At 40.4% G+C, this 23,122-nt stretch overlaps 1 protein-coding gene and 1 pseudogene across 4 annotated transcripts in view; one reads left to right on the top strand and one right to left on the bottom strand.

Annotated features, from left to right (window-relative positions):
• Positions 1-23,122, bottom strand: part of WDR70 (WD repeat domain 70) — a 365,884-nt gene that overhangs the window by 237,001 nt on the left and 105,761 nt on the right. The gene's annotated exons all lie outside the window — the stretch shown is intronic.
• On the top strand, positions 176-1,435 carry LOC100438353 (BTB/POZ domain-containing protein KCTD9-like; annotated as a pseudogene).

The following is a 23,122-nucleotide window of genomic DNA, read 5'->3' as shown; positions in this document are numbered from 1 at the left end:
GGCCGAGCCCTGGGTGTGGGACAGAATGCATGTGTGTGTGGGTCCCCAAGGGCAGGAAGGTGGCAAAGGGAGGTGAATCCAAGTGGGTGGAGGGAAGGGAAAGGTGGGAAGAGAAAAAGGTGGGAGAAGGACCAAGTGGGAGGATGGTGGCTCACTCAGGACCCACAAGGGGCAGCGCAATGAGGCGGGTGACCCTGTTCCTAAACGGCAGCCCCAAGAACGGAAAGGTGGTTGCTGTATATGGAACTTTATCTGATTTGCTTTCTGTGGCCAGCAGTAAACTCGGCATAAAAGCCACCAGTGTGTATAATGAGAAAGGTGGACTGATTGATAATATTGCTTTGATCAGGGATGATGATGTTTTATTTGTGTGTGAGGGAGAGCCATTTATTGATCTTCAGACAGATTCTAAGCCTCCTGAAGGATTGTTAGGATTCCACACAGAATGGCTAACATTAAATGTTGGAGGGAGGTATTTTACAACTACACGGAGCACTTTAGTGAATAAAGAACCTGACAGTATGCTGGCCCACATGCTTAAGGACAGAGGTGTCTGGGGAAATAAGCAAGATCATAGAGGAGCTTTCTTAATTGACCAAAGTCCTGAGTACTTTGAACCCACTTTGAACTACTGTGTCATGGACAGCTCATTGTAAATGATGGCATTAATTTATTGGGTGTGTTAGAAGAAGCAAGATTTTTTGGTATTGACTCACTGATTGAACACCTAGAACTGGCAATAAAGAATTCTCAACCACCAGAGGATCATTCACCAATATCTTGAAAGGAATTTGTCCGATTTTTGCCAGCAACTCCAACCAAGTCAGAACTGTGATGCCAGAGTTTGAACTTCAGTGGTGCTGATCTTTCTCGTTAGGACCTTCAACACATTAACTTCAAAATGGCCAATTTAAGCCGCTGCAATCTTGCACATGCAAATCTTTACTGTGCAAATCTTGAATGAGCTGATCTCTCTGGACCAGTGCTAGACTGTGCAAATCTCCAGGGAGTCAAGATGCTCTGTTCTAATGCAGAAGGAGCATCCCTGAAACTGTGTAATTTTGAGGATCCTTCTGGTCTTAAAGCCAGTTTAGAAGGTGCTAATCTGAAAGGTGTGGATATGGAAGGAAGTCAGATGACAGGAATTAACCTGAGAGTGGCTACCTTAAAAAATGCAAAGTTGAAGAACTGTAACCTCAGAGGAGCAACTCTGGCAGGAACCGATTTAGAGAACTGTGATCTGTCTGGGTGTGATCTTCAAGAAGCCAACTTGAGAGGGTCCAACGTGAAGGGAGCTATATTTGAAGAGATGCTGACACCACTATACATGTTGCAAAATGTCAGATGAGAATTTTAGGGGCTGGAGGAAGATGTACAAGATGAAAACATTTTCCTTATCACTTTTCTTTCTCCACCCACTCAGTTGTCTAGAAGAAGTAACACTGTAAGGAAATTTTTAAAAACATTGAGAGAATTATGCTTGCTCTCAGCAGTGCATAAGGGAAAAAATTGACTTTTTTTCCATATTCTGATTTTAACAGAAAAGCACTCATTAATAGGTATAGGGAAACTAGATATTGCTGCCTTCTGAATGGGGTAGGGGGTTCCACTCAATACCAGAGGCAAGTTCCACTCAATATCAGACCAAGCAATTCTATCTATTTACACTATTAGCCTAGTTTTCCCATACGATCGGCACAAGCATAGGAAGATACTTCAAAACCAAAAAACCAACGTACATCATTAATATTCATTTAATTCAAATACCAAATAATTTACATAAGGCCAGCTTAGAAATCAATATTAAATCCAGATCTACTGCAATCAAAGCTTATACAATATGAATGAATATGGTAGAGTTGCCTGATAAAAGGCAATGTAATATATTGAAGCTAGAACCCTACAGTGGTTAATGAGGAATTTTAAACAGACATTTGATTACAGCCACCGGTAAATAGATATAAAGTAAAAATAAAGGCATTCGGCTGATCTAAAATGTAATACCGATCAGTCAGCACCTGTGATTATTTTACTTATATTTTTTGGGTTTTTTTAAAACAAATTTCAGCCCAATTTTCTTGAGTCATTATCTCTCTGCAGCAGCAGAGGAAGGGCCTGTACCTCCCTACCAATGACCTGGTGTCCTTATATCTACCCCAAGAACAGGGATACTAGCTGTGTCCAAATGAGTTCTGAATTCTACAGACTCATCAACATGAGGCAAGGAATCACTGAAAACCACTTTTGTCTCCTTTAGGAGAATGACATATCTTTAGTATTTTCGTGCTTATTCTTCTATATCTACATATGCAAAGCTTTCCTTAACAGTAAAGGGTACATATGCACAGTGGGAAGAGATCAGAACTTTACAAGTGAAGGAGAGCAACTTCAGAAATGAATTATTTTCTTTGCTTTATTACTTTTATCAAGACAGAAAGTATTGTATTGAGAGATAATCTATTTCCATAATCAGTATGTCTCTAAATTATATTTAAATCATTTCATTCTATACTATATTTTCAGGAATTAGAGAATATGTTATTCATTCACTTGAAGGTACCTCTGTAGAAATAACCTAAAACTGCAGAAGGATCTGTAAGAGCTAAACACAGTGTGCTTAGAAACTGAAGATTTTAGATCTAATGAATACTGCATTAATAAACAATATAAAGTGTTGAAAAGGAAAAAAAAGCTACAGTAATCAAGACAGAATGGTACTGTATCAGAAAAAGGATAAACACATACCCATAAAACACAAGGGAAAGCCCCAAAATAAACTCACTCAAATATCATCAACTATTGATATTTAATATTTGACAAAGATGCAAAGGAAATTTAATAAAGAAAGGTCAGTTTTTCCAACTAATAATGCTGAAATAACTGATCAATCATATGACAAAAAAAGATAATCTCAACCTATTATTCATACTGTATACAAAAGTTAATGCAAAATGGATGACAGCCCTGAATGCAGAATCCAAAACAGTAAAACTCTAAGAAAAACCAGAGAAAATCTGTGTTTGGTAAAAAGCTCTCATGTACAACATCAAAAACAGAATCCAGAAGACATTACAACTGACACCAAAGAAATACAAAAGATCATTTGAGATTACTATGAACACCTCTACGCACATAAACTAGAAAATCTAGAGGAAATGGTTGAATTCCTAGGAGCATACAACCCCCAGAGCTTGCATCAGGAATAGAAATCCTGAACAAACCAATAGCAAGCAGTGAGAACGCATCAGCAATTTAAAAAATAGCCAACCAAAAAAAAAAAAAAAAAACTCACTCAGGACCAGGTGGGTTCATAGCAGAATTCTACCACATCTTCTAAGAAGAAGTGGTGCCAATCCTACTGAAACTATTCCAAAAGATTGAGAAAGAGAATGTGGTACATCTACACCATGGAATATTATGCAGCCACAAGAAAGAATGAGATTATGTCCTTTGCAGGGATGTGGATGGAGCTGGAGGCCATTATCCTTAGAAAACTAACACAGAAACAAAAGACCAAATACCACCTGTTCTCACTTAAAAGCAGGAGCTAAATGATGAGAACACATGGAGACATAGAAGGGAAGAACACAAACTGGGGCCTTTCAGAGGGTGGAGGGTGGGAGAAGGGAAAAAAGCAGTAAATACAACTAGTGGGTACTAGGCTTACTACCTGAGTGATGAAATAATTTGTACAACCAACCCCCATAACACACGTTTACCTATGTAACAAACCTGCACATCCTGTACATGTACCCCTGAACTTACAGTTTAAAAAAAAAAAGATAAGATTCAGAAAAAGGAGGGAATTCTCTCTAACTCATTCTATGAAGCCTGTATATCACCCTGATACCAAACTTAGGGAAAAATGTAACCAAAAAAAGAAAACTACAGACCAATATCCCTGATGAACATACACGCAAAAATCAACAAAACACTAACAAACGTAATCCAGCAGCCCATCAAAAAGATAACTGACCATGATAAAGTGGGTTTCATCCAAGGGATGAAGGAATGGTTCAATATATGTGATATAGTTTGTGTATTTGTCCCCAGCCAAATCTCCTGTTGAATTGTGATCCTCAGTGCTGATGGTGGGGCCTAGTGAGAGGTGTTTGGATCATGGGGGTGAATCCTTCATGGATTAGTGCTGTCTTTGTGATAGTGAGTTCTCGCAAGATCTGGTCATTTAAAAGTGTGTAACAAGTCCCCCCCTCACTCTCTCTCTCGCTTCTGCTTCCACCATGTGAAGTACTTGCTCCTGCTTCACCTTCTGTCATGAGTAAAAGCTTCCCGAGGCCTCCCCAAAAGCAGATGCTGGTGCCATGCTTCCTGTACAGCATGCAGAACCATAAGCCAATTAAACTTCTTTTCTTATAAACTACCCAGTCTCAGGTATTTCTTTTCAGCAATGCAAGAATGGCCTAATATGCAAGTCAATAAATGCAAATTCACCACATAAACAGAATTTAAAACAAAAACCATATGATTACCTCAATGGATGCAGAAAAAACATCCGATAAAATCCAGCATCCCTTTATGATAAAAACAAGCAACAAACTAGGCACAGAAGGAATATACTTCAAAATAATAAAAGCCATATATGACAAATCCACAGCCAACATCATACTAAATGGGGAATAGTTGAAAGAATCGCCAACCTCTCCCAAGAATTGGAACAAGACCAAGTTGCCCACTTTTACCACACTTTTATTCATCATAATACTGGGATTCCTAGCTAGAGCAATCACGCAAGAGAAAAAAAATAAAGGGCAACCAAATAAAGGGAAAATCAAATCAAGATCTGATTCTCAAATCAATCCCTTTTACAATAGCCGAAAAAAAAAAAAAAAAAAAAAAAACTAGCAGTATACTTAACCAAGGAGGTAAAAGATCTCTACAAGGAGAACTACAAAACACTACTGAAAGAAATCACAAATGACACAAACAAATGTAAATATGTCCCATGCTCATCAATTGCAAGAATCAATATCATGAAAATGATCATACTGCCCAAAGCAATCTACGGATTCAATGCAATTCCTATCAAAATACCAACATCATTTTTCACAGAATCAATCCTAAAATTCATATGGAACTAAAAAAGAGCCTGAATAGCCAAAGCAGTTCTAAGAGAAAGAACAAATCAAGAGGTATCACATTACCTAACTCCAAATTATATTTACAAGGCTACAGCAACCAAAACAGCATAGTACTGGTATAAAAGTAGAAATGCAGACCAATAGAACAGAATAGAGAACCCAGGAATAAAGCCAAATACTTACAACCAACTGATCTTTGACAAAGCGTACCAAAACATAAATTGGAGAAAGAACATCCTATTCAATAAATGGTACTGGGAAAACTGGATAGCCACAAGCAGAAGAATAAAACTGTATGCCTACAAAAATGAACTCAACATGGATTAAAGCAAACTTGTCCAACCCACAGCCCAGAATGGCTTTGAATGTGGCCCAACGCAAATGTGTAAACTTTCTTAAAATACTACAAGATCTTTTTGCAATTTTTTTTAAGCTCATCAGCTACCATGTTAATGTATTTTATGTGTGTCCCAAGACAATTCTTTTTTTTCCAATGTGGCCCAAGGAAGCCAAAAGACTGGACATCCCTGTATTAAAGAGGTAAATCTGAGACCTGAACTCCTAAAAATTCTACAAGAAATCCTAGGAAAAATTTTTCTGGAAACTGGCAAAGAATTTATGACTAAGACTCCAAAAGCAAATAAAACAAAAATAGATAAATGGGAACTAATTAAACTTAAAAGCTTCTGCACAACAAAAGAAATAATCATCAGAGTAAAGAGACAACCCACAGAATGGGAAAAAATATTTGCAAACTATGCGCCCAACAAAGCACTAATATCCAGAATCTACAAGGAACTCAAACAAATCAGCAAGAAAAAAAAAATCCCATCAAAAAGTGGACAAATGACATGCAGACACTTCTCAAAAGAAGATATAAAAATGGCCTAGGCCAGGCGTGGTGGCTCACGCCTGTAATCCCAGCACTTTGGGAGGCCAAGGCCAGCTGATCACCTGAGGTCGGGAGTTCAAGACCTGCCTGGCCAACATAGTTAAACCTTGTCTCTACTAAAAGTACAAAAAATTAGCCAGGTGTGGTGGCGCACACCTGTAATCCCAGCTACTATCCCAGCTACTCGGGAGCCTGAGGCAGGAAAATAGCTTCAACCCGGGAGGCAGAGGCTGCAGTGAGCCGAGATCGTGCCATTGCACTCCAGCCTGGGCAACAAGGGTGAAACTGTGTCTCAAAAAAAAAAAGCCAACAAATATATGATAAAATGCTCAACATCACTAATCATTGGGGGAATGCACATTAAAACCAAAATGAGATGCCACCTTAGCCCAGCCAGAATGGCCATTATTAAAAAGTGAAAAAACAATAAATGTTGGTGTGCATGTGGTGAAAAGGGAACACTTATACACTGCTAGTGGGAACGTAAACTAGTACAACCTCTATGGAAAACAATACGGAGATTTCTCCAAGAAGTAAATCTACCATTCGATCCAAATATCCCACTACTGTGTATCCACACAAAGGAAAAGAAGTCATTATATCAAAAAGACACCTGCACACATATGTTTATTGCAGCACAGTTCACAATTGCAAAGGTATGTAACCAACCAAAATGCCCATCAATTGATGAGTAAAGAAAGAATATATGGTATGTATACACCATGAAAAAATACCCAGCCATAAAAAAGAACGAAATAATGTCTTTTGCATCAACTTACATGGAGCTGGAGACCATTATTCTAAGTGAGGTAACTCAGGAATAGAAAACTAAATACTGTATATCCTCACTTGTAAGTGGGAGCTAAGCTATGGGTACACAAAGGTATATACAGTGGTACATTGGAAACTCAGAAGGGCCTAAGGAGGGGAATGAGGGATTAAAAAACTACATATTGAATACAATGTACACTACTCAGATTACGGGTGCACTAAAATCTCACACTTCACCACTGTACAATTCATTCATGTAACTAAAAACCATTTGTACCCCAAAAGCTATTGAAATTTTTAAAAATATTTTTAAAAACACAATCTATGAAGAAAAAAATTGATAAATTAGAATTTGTCAAAATTTTAAAAACTTCTGCTTTACAAGGTGAATGAACAGAAAAGCCACAGACTGACTCATGCCTGTAATCCCAGTACTCTGGGAGGCCAAGGCGGGTGGATCGCTTGAGCCCAGGAGTTCAAGACCAGCCTGAGCAAAATGCCAAAACCCCGTATCTATAAAAAATACAAAACATTAGCCAGGAGCGGTGGTGTGCACCTATAATCCCAGCTGAGGTGGGAGGATCATTTGAGCCCAGGCTGGCGAGACTGCAGTGAACCAAGATTGCACCACTGCACTCCACCATGGGTGACAGAGAGAGAGAAAGAGTGAAAGAGAGAAAGAGAGAGAGAAAGAAAGAAAGAAAGAGAGAGACAGAAAAAAAAATATTTCCAAATCACATATTTAAAAAAGGACTTAAGTTGAGAATATATATATTTTTTTTTTAAAAAACTGAAAAACAAACATTAACAAACACTTCTCTCTTCCCCAGTCTGAGCAGAAAAAAATTGAATATAGACACTTCACTAAAAAAAGATATGAGAAAGACAAACACAGGCCGGGTGTGGTGGCCCATATCTGTAATCCCAGCACTTTGGGAGGCGAAGGTGGGCAGATCACTTGAGGTCAGGAGTTCCAGACCAGTCTGGCCAACATGGTGAAACCCCATCTCTGCTAAAAATACAAAAATTAGGCAGGCATGATGGTGGACACCTGTAATCCCAGCTACTTGGTAGGCTGAGGCAGGAGAATCACTTGAACCTGGGGAGTGGAGGTTGCAGTGAGCCAAGACTGCACCACTGTACTCCAGCCTGGGTGAGACAGCAAGACTTCATCTCCAAAAAAAAAAGAATGATAAACATGAAAAGATGCTCAACATCATTCGTCATGGGGGAATGCAAATTAAAACAACAATGAGATCCCACTAAACACCTATTTGAATGGCTAAACTACAAAAAACTAACAATACCAATTGCTAGTGAGGCTACAGAGCAATGGAAACTCTCATTCATTTCTGGTGGGAATGTAAAATGGTCTAGCCACTTTGGAAGACAGTTTCATCGTGTCTTATAAAGCTAAATACAGTCTAACCACACGATCAGCAATCACGCTCCTAGGTATTACTGATTTGAAAACATGTTCACACGAAGCCTACACACAAATGTTTGCAACAGCTTTATTCATAAAGTTTTGTTGGTAAGACATATTTTGCCAATGGTACAGATGTGGGGTGTGAGGGAAAAGGGAGAAGTCAAGTTTAACTTCCAGGTTTTTGGCTTCCTCAACTGGTGAATGGCAATGCCATTTACTGAGAGATAAAGACAACCGCAGAAGGAATAGGTCTAGGAAGAAAAGTCACAATTCCCTTTTTTGACATGTTAAGGTGAGATACATCTAAATTTGTCAAATAGGTAGTTGGTAATACTGGGCAGGTGAGAAAACAGAGCAAAATCTATAAATTTGTATGTCATTAGTGTCTACACATGATATTTAAACTCACGTATCCAGAGGCAGAAGCATAATACAAAAGAGGGCTCAACACCGAGCCCTGGGATATTCCAATATTTAGAGGTTGAATAGAAAAGGAAGAGTGAAAAAACAAGAGTGAAAAGGAACATACAGTGAGGTAAGAAGAAAACCAAGAGAGCACAGTAAATTCAAAGTCAAGTAAAGAATCTGTTTCAAGGAAATGACTGTAATCAGCTGTGTCAACTGCTACTGAGAGTTACAGTATTACCAGAGCTGAGAACTGACCATCAGAGTGCCATGAAATTATTTTCATAAGCAAATGAATAGAGTGCCATGAATAGAGAAGTAAAATTCATCTCAATTTTGTGCAACCAGCCAGGTGCAGTGGCTCACGCCTGTAATCCCAGGACTTTGGGAGGCTGAGACTGGCAGATCACTGGAGACCAGGAGTTCAAGACCAGCCTGGACAACATGGCGAAATCCCACCTCTACTAAAAATACAAAAATTAGCTAGGTTTAGTGGAGCACGCTTGTAATCCCAGCTACTCGGGAGGCTGAAGCATGAGAATCACTTGAACCCAGGAAGCAGAGATTGCAGTGAGCCAAGATTGCACCACTGCACTCTAGCCTGGGTGACAGAGTGAGCCTCTGTCTTTAAAAAAAAAAAAAAAAAAAAAAAAAATCTGTGCAACCAAAGTACTGAAAAATGAAATGATTTAAATCCAAAGGATTTCCAAGGGTCCCATTAATCTCTTTTGAAAGTAGAAATTTGTGAGCCTATGCTTAAGAAAAAAAAAATTAATTAAAAAAAAGAGAAAAAGAAAACACCTATTATCGAGGGCAAACAACTTCAGGACAAAGAAATAGCTCACTGTACTCCCTCCGATTTCTCAGTATAGATAAATTTGGGCTGAAGGCCAGATTGCATGTGGAAGGAAAGGAAAGGGAAGAGGAATGGGAAGGGAAGAGGGAAGAGGGAAGGGAAGGGAAGGGAAGGGAAGGGAAGGGAAGGGAAGGGAAGAAAAGGGAAGGCAAGGGAAGAGGAAAGGGAAGAGGGAAGTGAAGAGGGAAGGGAAGGGAAGGGAAGGAAAGGGAAGGGAAAAGCGAGGGAGGGAGGGAAAAAGAAAGGAGGAAGGGAGGAAGGGAAAAGGGAGGGAGGAGGAGGGAGGGAGGACGGAGGAGGAGGGAGGGTGGAAAGGAGGGAAGGAGGGAGGGAGGGAAGGAAGGGGAGTGAAAGAAAAGAAAGAAAATAATTTCTAGTGACCAGCGGTTAACAGGGATCTAGTCTGATTTTTGCCCCATTAGATATCTGCCTCTGAGCAAGGAAAACAGTTCACGATTTGCAATAAAAGTAACATTCCAATAATCCAAGACATGCCCAGCCTTTGAGGACTTAGATCCTAAACTACCTTGTTTTCCCCAATCCTGTACACTACACCACACTCTCATTCTCCTCCTCTGCTTAACTAAGCTCCATCTCCACTGACATCTCTGCCTAGTCTCTTCATCCAATGCATAGCCTGCTTATCTCCCAGTCAGTTCCTAGTTTACCAGCTTCCTCTCCTCATTCCCAGACTCAGGAATTCTACATATGGCTGCTACTCAATTCCATCCTTAGAACCATACTTCTTGTACTTTGTCTAAACAGCAACCCAACAACTCACTCAAACCATGCAGGTGTTAAAGGCAGACCCCAGAAAGCAAATCTTTTACTGATATTTATTGATTAGAGTTGAAACATCTTGGAATAGAAAGGATATTTTTTAATATAAGAAAACTACCCCTATTGCAGAAGACATTAGTGTGTCCAGAATTGGTTCCTTCTGGTGGGTTCTTGGTCTCGCTGACTTCAAAAATGAAGCCATGGACCCTCGCGGTGAGTGTTACAGTTCTTAAAGATGGTGTGTCCCGAGTTTGTTCCTTCAGATGTTCAGATGCGTCTAGAGTTTCTTCCTTCCGGTGGGTTCATGGTCTGGCTGACTTCAGGAGTGAAGCCGCAGACCTTCACAGTGAGTGTTACAGCTCATAAAGGTAGTGCAGACCCAGAGTGCGCAGCAGCAAGATTTATGGTGAAGAGTGAAACAACAAAGCTTCCACAAAAGTGGAAGGGGACCCTAGCGGGTGGCCGCAGCTGGCTGGGGTGGCCAGCTTTTATTCCCTTGTTTGGCCCTGCCCACATCCTGCTGATTGGTCCATTTTACAGAGCACTGATTGGACCATTTTTACAGAGTGCTGATTGGTGCGTTTACAAACCTTTAGTTAGACACAGAGCGCTGATTGGTGTTTACAATCCTTTAGCTAGACAGAAAAGTTCCCCAAGTCCCCACCCGACCCAGAAAGTCCAGCTGGCTTCACCTCTCATTAGGATAAAAGGACATGTGGTCACCTTTACTGTTAAGTACCCAGAATAAGAACACAAATAGTAGGTTAAACAGAAAAACCTACAAGACTTGAATGTTGTTTCTTATTTGTAAAGACAGGAGCATGACAAAGGCAATGGGAATGTTAAGTGCCCTTGTGTTAAAACAGTGACCAAAATTAGTCATAACAAAATGAAGTTCAACTAAGGATTCTTAAATGGGTCTAAACAGATTCAGTACCATGGCTAACATTAGTGGAACAATTTTTAAAGAGACACCTATTAAAGAACAGTTAGTGACTAAACACTTTTTCATCAAATAAACTACTTTTTCTCTCTTCTTCTCTTATCTAAACATAGGCACTCCTGAAAAATATCTCTTCCTTTATTTAACAGCCTTAACTGGAAATAGCCTAGAAGAAAGAATTAAGCAACTATTTATTTCTCATAATATGCTATACTTTCAGAGAGGACATTAATTATCCATGACCAACAGTGGTTTCCTCAAAACACACACACACACACACATAGAGAGAGAGAGAGATTGCTGATAATCTGTCTGTACTCTTGTGGCTGCCCCAATGACAAAAGTTATAAAAACAGCTCCCTTTGTAACAGTGCTATCTGTAGTTACTAAATGATTTGGGGCTCCATGACCCACAAAATAAAAGTACCCATGTCTTTGGCATGTTGAGCTAACAAAGCCTACCCCCAAGAAGAGACAAAATGCAGCAGAAAATAGTAGGGAATATACTGGGAACTCAGATCCAAAAGTTCTTCTTAACTAGAGTCCATTCACCAGCTTTCAGGAATTATCAAATCTCCTGAAATGGTCAACAAAATTTTGTGTGAATACATTTTGCCGGGGAGAATACTCACAGCTTAAATTCAGGAATTTGCACACATTTTTTCTAAAGCGTCAGATCACATTTTAGGCTTTGTGGGCCACATGCTCTCTGCTATAACTACTCAACTCTACCACTGCAATTCAAAGGGAGCCACAGGGAATAGTAAATTAATGGATGTGTCTATGTTCCAATAAAACTTTTATTTACAAAAACAAGGTGGTGGCTGGATTTGCCCCAAGGCCATGGTTTGCCAACCCCAACACACTCTTAGTCATTTGCTTGCATAAATCAAGGATTCTAAAGTCCAAGTCTAATTCCTGAGTAATTTTAATATCCATCTGAATACCTCAAAAACAAATTCAATCTTCCTTGGCCTACTCAATTCTGATGACTTGTTACAAGATATTTCAGCAGTGCCAACTATGGCTAATTCTGCCACTACCATGAATGGTCATAATATGCTTCTAAAATCCTGAACTCTCAATATTTACTGATTTCACAAATATTTATCACCAAATATGTTTTAGGCTCTAGATATTACACTTACTGGCCACACAACCTCCTATCTTGCAGTTTTTTGAATTCTTAAATTTTCAATATCTTAAACTTTAACCTCTCTCTCAGCATAATCCTGAGTGTCCTTTTGTTGAATCTACAATGAAGTGCTTTTATTCCAAAATAACCTCCCCCTGTTCTCCCCCTACAGTCACCGTAGTCCATCCAAATACCTAGGCTCCTGAATAAGATTCAATAATAGGATATGAACATGCAGAATGACTGTTTCTACAAATTTACATTTTGTAGCCCGTAATACTTCCATAATTCTTCCAGTCATGTTTCTCTCACAACCATCAACAGCTATTCTATGTCTTTACAATTCTACTGAAGGCCCTATCCCAGTATCTCCCAATACAAAACTAGGAAATGACTCTGCTAATAGATGGAGGCATTATTCATTTCCTATCTAAGTCTACCACTTGTAAATATAGCTGCATATGACCTCATTCTTATCCCTTCCATTCCCAGTGCAAAAGTACTCCAGCTGGACGCAGTGGCTCACACCTGTAATCCCAGCACTTTGGGAGGCCAAGGCGGGTGGATCATTCGAGGTCAGGAGTTTGAGACCAGCCTGGCCAACATGATGAAACCTCGTCTCTAATAAAAATACAAAAATTAGCCAGGCATGGTGGTGGGCGCCTGTAATCCCAGCTACTTGGAAGGCTGAGGCAGGAGAATTGCTAGAACCCAGGAGGCAGAGGTTGCAGTGAGCAGAGATCATGCCACTGCGCAAGAGTGAGACTCCATCTCAAAAAAAAAAAAAAAAAGTATTCCCTCCTCCTACCCAAAAGCTAACTCCTGCTCTTCGTTTGATCACAATCCCTAACAACTCCTCAAGGACTTTCATCATTACTTGTTTGGTTTTTACAGAAATGCATTAGTTTTCTATTGCTCTGTAACAAGTTACCAAAAACCTAGGGACTTAGTACACCCCCGATTTATTACCTAACAGCTGCGTAGGTCAGAAGTCTGGCACAACGTAGCTAGATTCTCTGCTCCGGATCTCACAGACTGAAATCAGGATGTTAGTAGGACCGTACTATTTTCTAGAGGTTCTGGGAAATAATCTGCTTCTAAGTTTATTCTAGTTGCTGGCACAAGTTCCTTGTGGTTGTAGAACTGTGATCCGTATTTGCTTGCTGCCTATCAGCTGAGGCTACTCTTAGCTTTCTAGACACTATGTGCAATCTCCATTAGATGCAACATGAGAAAGATTCTCCTTTGCTGACCCTGAAGACGGAGGGATCTACGTGGCAAGGAATGCATTAGGAATGCTGACCTATTAGAGTGCAGTCTTACTGACATCCTGATTTCAGTCTGTGAGACCCTCAGCAGAGAAATGTAGCCACATTGTGACAGACTTCTGACCTAAACAGCTGTTAAGTAATAAATTGGGGTGTCCTAAGTCCCTGGTTTTTGGTAATTTGTTACAGAGCAATAGAAAATTAATGCAGTTCTGTAAAAAACAAACATATTAAGTAATGATGAAAGCCAAACCCACAAATCTTTGCAAAACAACCTGTTCTTTATCTACAGCTGTTGTTTAACTTGTTAAGGAGCAATACTCTTAAGCTTCCTAGAGATCACCTGGTTTGGTTAAGAAGATCTGTGAGGCACACCCTTAATTTCTTGGAGAGTCCAATGTGACTGAATACTCTCACCTTTTGATCTTTCTGAAGTTATTATACAGCCACATCCCTGGCTTTCTCCATACCATGCTTTCAGAAGTTATTGCTGTATGTTAGCATCCTTTGTCATCTCGATAGGCTAAAAATTAACTAAATCATCTAGTCTTGGTTCCCTTTTAACAAAACTTCCCTTGGTTTTCTCATATTTTACTATAAGGAGCAAGAAGAAACCAGGCAGCACCTTCAACATTTTGCTTAGAAATCCCCTTGCCTATATATTCAAATTCATCATTCACAAGTTCTGATTTCATCTTCAAAACCAGCAGCAGAGAATCTCCCTGACATCAAGTCTCTCCTACACTTAGAATACCATTTGCCAGGAAGAGACCAACTGCTTTTAAGTGCTCACCTGATGAGGCTGGATCCATGGAAGGCAATCTTCCTTTCTTAAAGTCCATTGTGTCACACAATGTAATCACAGGAGTGACTAGCCCATTATACTTATAGTTCAAAACTACATTCAAGGAGAAGTGCAGGGACTCTTAGGAGCCATCTTAGAATTCACCCTACAACAAGAGCTTTGGGTGTAGCAATTCTGAAACTACTTTCCATGTACTGTAACACTGAACAAATGAGTAAATATAATTGTGATGTTAAAAGCCACGTTCTTCACTGTTGGAGAAGTGAATTACGAATATGGAACGGGAAAAGGCTAGAACGTTGGATTAGAATTAGATGTATCCAAGTGAACTCATAATTTTTTACTTATTTTAATTTTTGGATTGGTTTATCTCCCTCCTAGCTTTGTCTTTTGAGGCTAGAAGCAATGACACCCAACAGCAATGAATATATCCAGAGTACCAAATCTTAATTTCTAAACTGACTTCCCTGTTGAATGAAGCCATGGATCACTAGAAAAGTAGGTAGGATCAAATCAGGGAAAGTACAAGATGACCCTGGAACATCTTGTTGTGCCAAAATGTAAGAAAGTACTCCGAAAATGATGGGGACATGTCAAAAGGGCAGAAGCCAATGTTAAGAAGTTTCTATTAGATGAAAGTTTCTGTAAATATTTAGAAAATGGAAAGAAATAAAATGTACTTCAAATCATTCAATTTTTTAGTTATATCTATTATTAAAACCTTAAGTTAACAGTTTTCTTTTGCTTAAGAAAACAAAAATAAACCCAGAACAGTTATTTTAATAAAAATTAAATATTTTAAGTTCTTAAGAGAAAGTATTCACCAGTAAAAATACATGACTAATATATTTCATCTCCAAATAATAAGTGCCAATTTTTTGGAATGGCTGGGTATCAGAATGACTACATGTACTATTCAAAAATAAGTAAAACATTTGAAAACTCTTCTAACTTCCATGACTAAGATCCGCTAATGGAAATATCTCCCACTAAAATGTCCAAGCATTCTGAGGTATCCTGAACCTGCTTTCTCCACCTTAGTCATGTAATTTTAAAATAAATGGCAGAGAATTGCTTTCATGTTGAAAAGAAAAAGAGTTGAAGACAATCCTGGAGAAAGGCACTTAACAATATCAACTCTAGATGAATTGATAAAAGAAAGCTTATGGGGGACTTCAAGATGGCTAACTAGAAGCACCAAACACTCACCTCCTCTACAAAGAAAAGCTTAATGAGTAGATAATCACACTTCAAATACAGCATCAAAGAGAGAATGCTGGAATTCAGCAGAGAAGTGACAGGCACTGAAGAAGAAAGCAAGGCACAGAGCCCAGCCAGGACCAGCTGGGAGCCCTAAGGGGTTCCTCAGTGTGGGGAAAAGGTGAGTAAAAGATTCCCAGCATCCAGATTCTCCCTGTAGATACCTGCAATCCTAGCCATAGCACAGTCCCTTAACCCTGACAAGCTGAGACTGGTATAAACAAGCTTCTAAAGAGGAAGCTCACAATAGGTTCCACGCACACCTGGAAACCCAAGCACCTGCAGCATGGCACGAATTTGAGAGCCCAGACCCCACCAGTCTGTTTTCTGTTCTGGGGCCAAACAGTACCTGCATCTCCACATCCCTGGAGGCCCAATGACATCCCCTCATACCCACTGGGAGGGTTGTAGCACATGACACCAGTTGGACCCAGCAGAGCAGCAATATCCCCAGCACTCTAGATCACACAGCATCCAGTACACTGAAGAAAGGACAATGCAGAGCTCTGTGGATGCTGCCTCTAGGACAAAGGGAGCCAAAGCCCAGACCCACCTGCCTCAGGTCACTGCCACTGAGAGTAACCTTGCCCGCCCACCCCCAGCAGCAAAGCCCCAGCACACCCGCACATGCTCTGAGGGCAGGCTCTCCCTGCCTGCTGCTGCAGCCAGGGACCAGAGCCTAAGAATCACCTGCCTGGGGCAGGTACCACAGACAGCAACCCTGCTACCCACAACAGCAGGACTGTGGTACATGTGCCTTGAGGACAGGCTCACCCTAGCCAATGCAGCCAATGCCACAGGGAATAGGGGAAGTGGAGACAAAGCATGTGCTCTCCAGAGACTGAGATGTATCTGCCTGGGATGGCTACCACTGGCATCAATCTCTCTTACCACCACCCCCACCACCTCTGTCATTGAGCCTTCCCCTTAGCAGAGCTGTTCATTTCCACATCCCCTGAGGATAGACTCTCCCTGCCTACTACTGCTGCTGCAGCCACCACCCAAGGACACTACCCAGGACATGGGGATCACCCTGCCCTGCCCAACACAGCCTGCATTTGTGCACAACATCAGAGGCCTTAAGGACAGGCCCACAAGGCCTGGCACCAGCAACCCCAGGGCTCTCTATCACACTGCCCAGGGGCCTGTGGATTCCCCTGCACCATCAGTCACCTCAGGCACATGCACATAAAGAGACCAAACAGCCCCAGAATGCCTGCCGCACCCTAGCACGCCATCTGAAGGCCTAGGAATTGCCCCCATCCCACCTACCACAGCCTATACCCATTTGGGCCATCAGGGGGACCTGATGACAGCCCCAAAATGCCTGACACTGTCACCCCCTGAGTGCCCTACCACACCACCCTAGACCTGACAATGTCACCCCAACCAAGTGCCCTACCACACCACCCTACCACATAGCCTAGGATTGCTGTGCCCCACTGGTCACTCCAAGCAGGAGTGTGCACTACCAGATGGCCTAATAACAGGCCCAGAAAACCTACTGCCAGTGCCTAAGCATGCCATTTACAGGCCTGGGGGTTCACCCTGCCCAGTCTACCACTGCTTGTATCTATCTACACCTCCTAGGGGCTGGAGGACAAGGTTGCTCAGCCTGCCACCACCACCAAACCTGGCACCCAGCTATGTGTACCACCTGGAGGTCTGAAGACCAGGCTGCCCAGTCTGTCACAGCCACCACTAACATCAGTGTGTGCTAACTGGAAGCCCAGGTGTTGCCCTGCCACTATACTGCCATCACCAACACCAGGCACAATGCTCGGGGGCCCAAGGACTGGCCCACCCACTCAACTCACCACTGCCACTACTGGCACCTGAAAAAGCCACCTGGAGGCCCAAATATCAGCCTGTCTGAACCTACTAACACCAGTGCCCATGTACTGTGCGCAAGGGCCCAAGAACAGGGACATTCAGCCCACCATTGCCACCACTGGGGCCAGAAGACTGGCCCACCTGGCATTGCTACATCTAATAAATCCTCACCACAGCCTCCACTAACAAATTCACCTAAGCCTCTGAGGAAAACACAGACACCACTGACAGGGTTTAAAGCCAAAGAAGTCATATGGAGACTACACTACTACACACATCCAGAATCAGTGCTGAAGTGCCCTACCTAACCAACACCATAGATACATCTACAGGAAAAAGTATTCCTCTATGAAAGCCAATCCAAAAAACTGGAAGAAGTAACTGTTACACGAGTTGCACAGATAACAATGTAAGAACACAAGAAACACAAAAAAGCAAATAAAAGTGACACCTCCAAGGGAACACAATAATTCTCCACCAACAGATTCCAGTGAAAAGAAAATATGAAATGTCTGAAAAAAATTCGAAATTGTAGTCTAAAAGAAGCTCAGTGATATACAAGAGAATACAGATAAACAATACAAAGAAACCAGAAAAACAATTCAGGATATGAATGAGAATTCACCAAAGATAACTTATAAAAACAAACAAAATCTTAGAATAATTCAATAAATGAAATTAAAAAATACAATTGTAAGCTTCAACAAGAGACTAGATCAAGCACAAGAAAGAATTTCAGAACTTGAAGACAGGTCTTTCCAAATAGCCCAGTTAGACAAAAAAAAAAAAAAAGTAAAGAACAAAAAAAGAATAAAGAAAGCCTACATAATGTATGGGACACCATAAAGCAACCAAATATCTGAATTTTGGGTGTTCCAGGAGGTGAAGAGATCAATGACATAGAAAACCTATTTAATAAAATAATCGTTGAAAACTTTTCAAGTCTAACAGGAGACTTAGACATACAGATACAAGAAGGTAGGAGATTCCCATATAGATACAACCCAAAAAGGTCTTTTTAGTGGCACATTATAGTCAGATTGTCAAAAGTCAAAGACAAAGAGGAAATTCTAATAACAGCAAAAAAAAAGGTCTAGTCACATGTAAGACCACACCCATCAGACTTAACAGTGGATTCCTCAGCACAAACCTTATAGGCCAGAAGAGAATGAAATGATATTGTCAAAGTGCTGAAAGGAAAAAAAAAAAAAAATGCCACCCAAGACTAGTACACTCAGCGGTTATAATGAAGGAGAAATAAAGTCTTTCTCAGGCAAACAAAAGCAGGGAATTCATCACCACTAGGCCAGGCCTACAAGAAATGTTTAAAGGAGTCCTATAACTGGAGGCAAAAGAATAACAACTATGGGCTGGGTGCGGTGGCTCACGCCTGTAATCCCAGCACTTTGGGAGGCCTAGGCAGGCAGATCACGAGGTCAGGAGTTCAAGACCAGCCTGGCCAACATGGTGAAACCCCGTCTCTACTAAAAATACAAAAATTAGCCGGGCGTGGTGGTACGCACCTGTAGTCCCAGCTACTCGGGAGGCTGAGGCAGGGGAATCACCTGAACCCGGGAGGAGATTGCAGTGAGCTGAGATTGCACCACTGCACTCCAGCCTGGTGACAGAACCAGACACCCTCTCAAAAAAAAAAAAAAAAAAATATATATATATATATATATAATGTATATTTATATATTTATATATACATACACATATATAAAATGATATAAAAAATAGAGATACAAATTTAATAATATAACAATTTAACAATATAATTAGGAGGGCCTGTTTATATATGAAGTATATAATATTTTATCATGATAGATTAGATATATTATTAATAAATTGCTTCAACACCCTATTCACTGAATTTTCCAGCAAACCACAATTACTAATTACTCCTGAAATCAGAAAAGAGATTAAAAAGATTTTATAACAGTATCCTATGAAATCTACTACTTTCAAGTAATTGTAGTTGAATTACCAAAACCCATCACTCAAGCCAATGACTACAATTAAGATATCAGTAACATTTCCTAGATAAATAAACAGTCAATTAATTATATTTGCATCTGGGAAATGGAGAAAGTACATATAAGCCACGATTTTGAAGTCAAAAGAGAGGGAATATTTGGCAAGGAGGAGTGAGTTATAGTATGTAATTATAACATATAGCAATTTTTTGTATGCTGGTAACTAATTTTAATTTCCTACATTTTTATGTAGATTTCTGCTATTCTTGTCCTACTTTCCTAATCATCTTTCTATATGGATGACTACATAAGTCTGAGAATACCAAAAGAGACAGACACAGAACCAATCGGATTCTTTTCTTCTTGAAGCTTCTGCACAGCAAAAAAAACTATCAACAGAGTGAACAGACAACCTACAGAATGGGAGAAAATTTTTGCAAACAATGCATGTGACAAAGATCTAATGTCCAACACTGATAAGGAACTTAAACAAATTTACAAGAAAAAAAAAATCTCATTAGAAAGTGGGCAAAGAACATAAACAGACACTTCAAAAGAAGACACACATGCGGCCAACAAGCATATGAAAAAAAGCTCAATATCACTGATCATTAGAGAAATGCAAATCAAAACCACAATGGCATACCATCTCACACCAGTCAGAATGGTTATTATTAAAAAGTCAAGGCCGGGCATGGTGGCTCACGCCTATAATCCCAGCACTTTAGGAGGCTAAGGCGGGCGGATCACATGAGGTCAGGAGTTCGAGACCAGCCTGGACAACCTGGCGAAACCCCGTCTCTACTAAAAATACAAAAATTAGCCCAGCATGGTGGCGGGCGCCTGTAATCCCAGCTACTCAGGATGCTGAGGCAGGAGAATCGCTTGAACCCGGGAGGCAGAGGTTGTAGTGAGCCGAGATCATGCCACTGCACTCTCCAGCTTAGGTGACAGAGCGAGACTCTGTCTCAAAAAAAAAAAAAAAAAATTTGAATTTTGTTTAAATTGCTAACACATACTGGGCATTCAATAACAAAGTAAAGGACATGAGATTGTGATCCTTATGAGGGTTTGAGAGGCACTTCACTAGGGTTCAACATAGAGCAGTCTGAAACATACTGTAATAATTTAATCCAATGGCTCATCTACAGCACCTAAAAAGATTACAGCAGATTCTCATTATTCAGTGTAGTTACGGTCTAGAAAGTTCCATGAAGAAATAAAAAGTTAGGTTTCAGCAAGCTACTGGTCACATTTTTGTAAACTTACCAACACCTACTTTTGTTGTATGTGTGCTTATTTAACATATATTGTTGGCCAGGCACAGTGGCTAACGCCTGTAATCCCAACGCTTTGGGAAGCCAAGGCGGGCAGATCATTTGAGGTCTGGAGTTCGAGACCAGCCTGGCCAACGTGGTGAAACCCTGTCTCTACTAAAAATACAAAAAAAAAAAAAAAAAAATTAGCCAGGCATGGGGGCGCATGCCTGTAGTCTTAGCTTTTCGGGAGGCTAAGGCAGGGGAATCGCTTGAACCCAGGAGGCAGAGGTTGCAGTGAGCTAAGACTGCACCACTACACTCCAGCCTGAGCAACAAAGTGAGATTCTATCTCAAAAAAAAATAATAATAATTAATTAAATGAATGAATAAATAATATATATTGTTCATTCATTAACACTGAACTCACAGCCAATGGCACTACAGTACTCACGCCTGAATGAAGTTTATTTAATGCACGTATTTTCTCTGTAAGGCACATCACAGACTTCTTGGACTTGTGAATGCTAAGCAGCACTTCAGCACTATGCTTGGGGGTTAATTTAAATGGCAAAACAACCAACAAACAGTACAAAAATAGGAAAAGCATGGCATTAAATAGACCACAAAAAGGATACCTGACTATTGTATGAGAGCTGAAAAAGAAGGCAGAATATCACCCTGTTCAAACTCAAATTCTTTGACACTCTATGCAAACACATGACTATGCAAGTGCTGTGAGTACTGATTTTGGGGTTACAAAAAATAGTAGGTGAGTTCACAAATACAAAAGCTGAAAACAAGGAGAATCGACTATTTTCGTAGACAATCTAATCTCACAGAAGATTTCAATTCAGACAAAAATCATGAGAATTACTGTATTAGAAAAGGGCACTAGATAGGGGGAAAAGAGTAAAAATCAGAATTAAAACAAAGGTTCAAAATTCTGCATCAACCATATCCAGTTACATTTTAATATGTTTGTGGCAGACTACATTATTGTTCCCAACTCATCACCCCTCCCTATATCTACAACCTTTCCCCAAGACAATGCAGTTCCTCCTGCTAGAGATCAGGTATATTTATCTATACTATCAATGTTAGCCATGGACAAGGTATGTGCTTTGGCTGACTGAATGTTAGTGGACATGATAGAAGCAATGGCTTAAAATGTACTTCCAGAACTGGAGTTTCCTTGTGATTCTATCACTGTGACAAAAACACATCCTCAGGTAGTCCACTGATCCAAGGGGGAACACACAGAAAACATACCTAGACTCTTTCTGCAGCTTGCAGCCTCACCAAGCCAAGAACAGTCAACTCACAGATATGTCAGCAAAAATAAATGTTTTTCGTACCTTAAGTTTTATATAATTATTGACCTATAGTTCACTGATATATAATATAATCTTAAAATATTATCCCATTAAAAATATTTACATTAAAAACTGAGACCACTTTCTCTCCTTCTTTTTTTTTTTTCTTTAATTAAGAAACAGGGTGTCTCAATGTTGCCCAACCTGGAGTTCAGTGGCTAGTGGCTATTCACAAGCACAATCATCGCACACTACCTCATACTCCTGGGATCAAGCAATCCTCCTGCTTCAGCTTTCCAAGTAGCTGGGACTATAAGTGTGTACCACAGCATGTCAGCTCTCTCTCTCCTTCTTGACCTAAAGCCTAGCACAAAATTAGCTAAGTAGAATGTTTCCAAAGATGCCTGCATCAGTATCTCCCATCCCACATAATTTCTGTTTGATTTTGCCATTCACCCACAATATGTTGGGATCTACCTCCCCTCCTTGCAAATTTGAGCTGGCCCTCTGATTCTGTCTAAGATCTGAAGCCAGATATTAAGGTACTTAATTAATTTCCATGTTTGTCCTCCATGCAACCTAGCAATCAAGCAAGAAGTCAAAACCTACTGATATAGTTTGGACGTGTCCCCACCCAAATCTCACCTTTAATTAATTTCCATGTTTGTCCTCCATGCAACCTAGCAATCAAGCAAGAAGTCAAAACCTACTGATATAGTTTGGATGTGTCCCCACCCAAATCTCACCTTGCATTGTAATTCCCATGTGTCAAGGGTGGGGCCAGGTGCAGATAACTGAATCATGGGGATGGTTCCCCCCATACTGTTCTCGTGGTAGTGAATAAGTCTCATGAGATCTGATGGTTTTATAAATGGGAGTTCCCCTGCACATGCTCTCTCCTGCCTGCCGCTATGTGAGACATGCTTTTGCACCTCCTTGCCTTCCACCATGATTGTGAGGCCTCCCCAGCCATGCAGAAGTGTGAGTCAACTCAACCTCTTTCCTTTAAAAATTACCCAGTCTCAGGTATGTCTTTATTTGCAGTGTGAGAACAGACTAATACAAGTTGATACCAGTAGAGTGGAGTACTGCTGTAAA

The sequence above is a fragment of the Pongo abelii genome, chromosome 4 (genome assembly GCF_028885655.2).
Source record: "Pongo abelii isolate AG06213 chromosome 4, NHGRI_mPonAbe1-v2.0_pri, whole genome shotgun sequence".
NCBI classification, from domain to species: domain Eukaryota; kingdom Metazoa; phylum Chordata; class Mammalia; order Primates; family Hominidae; genus Pongo; species Pongo abelii.
The sequence above is the reverse complement of the archived record's forward strand: the minus strand, read 5'-3'. Positions and strand labels throughout refer to the sequence as shown.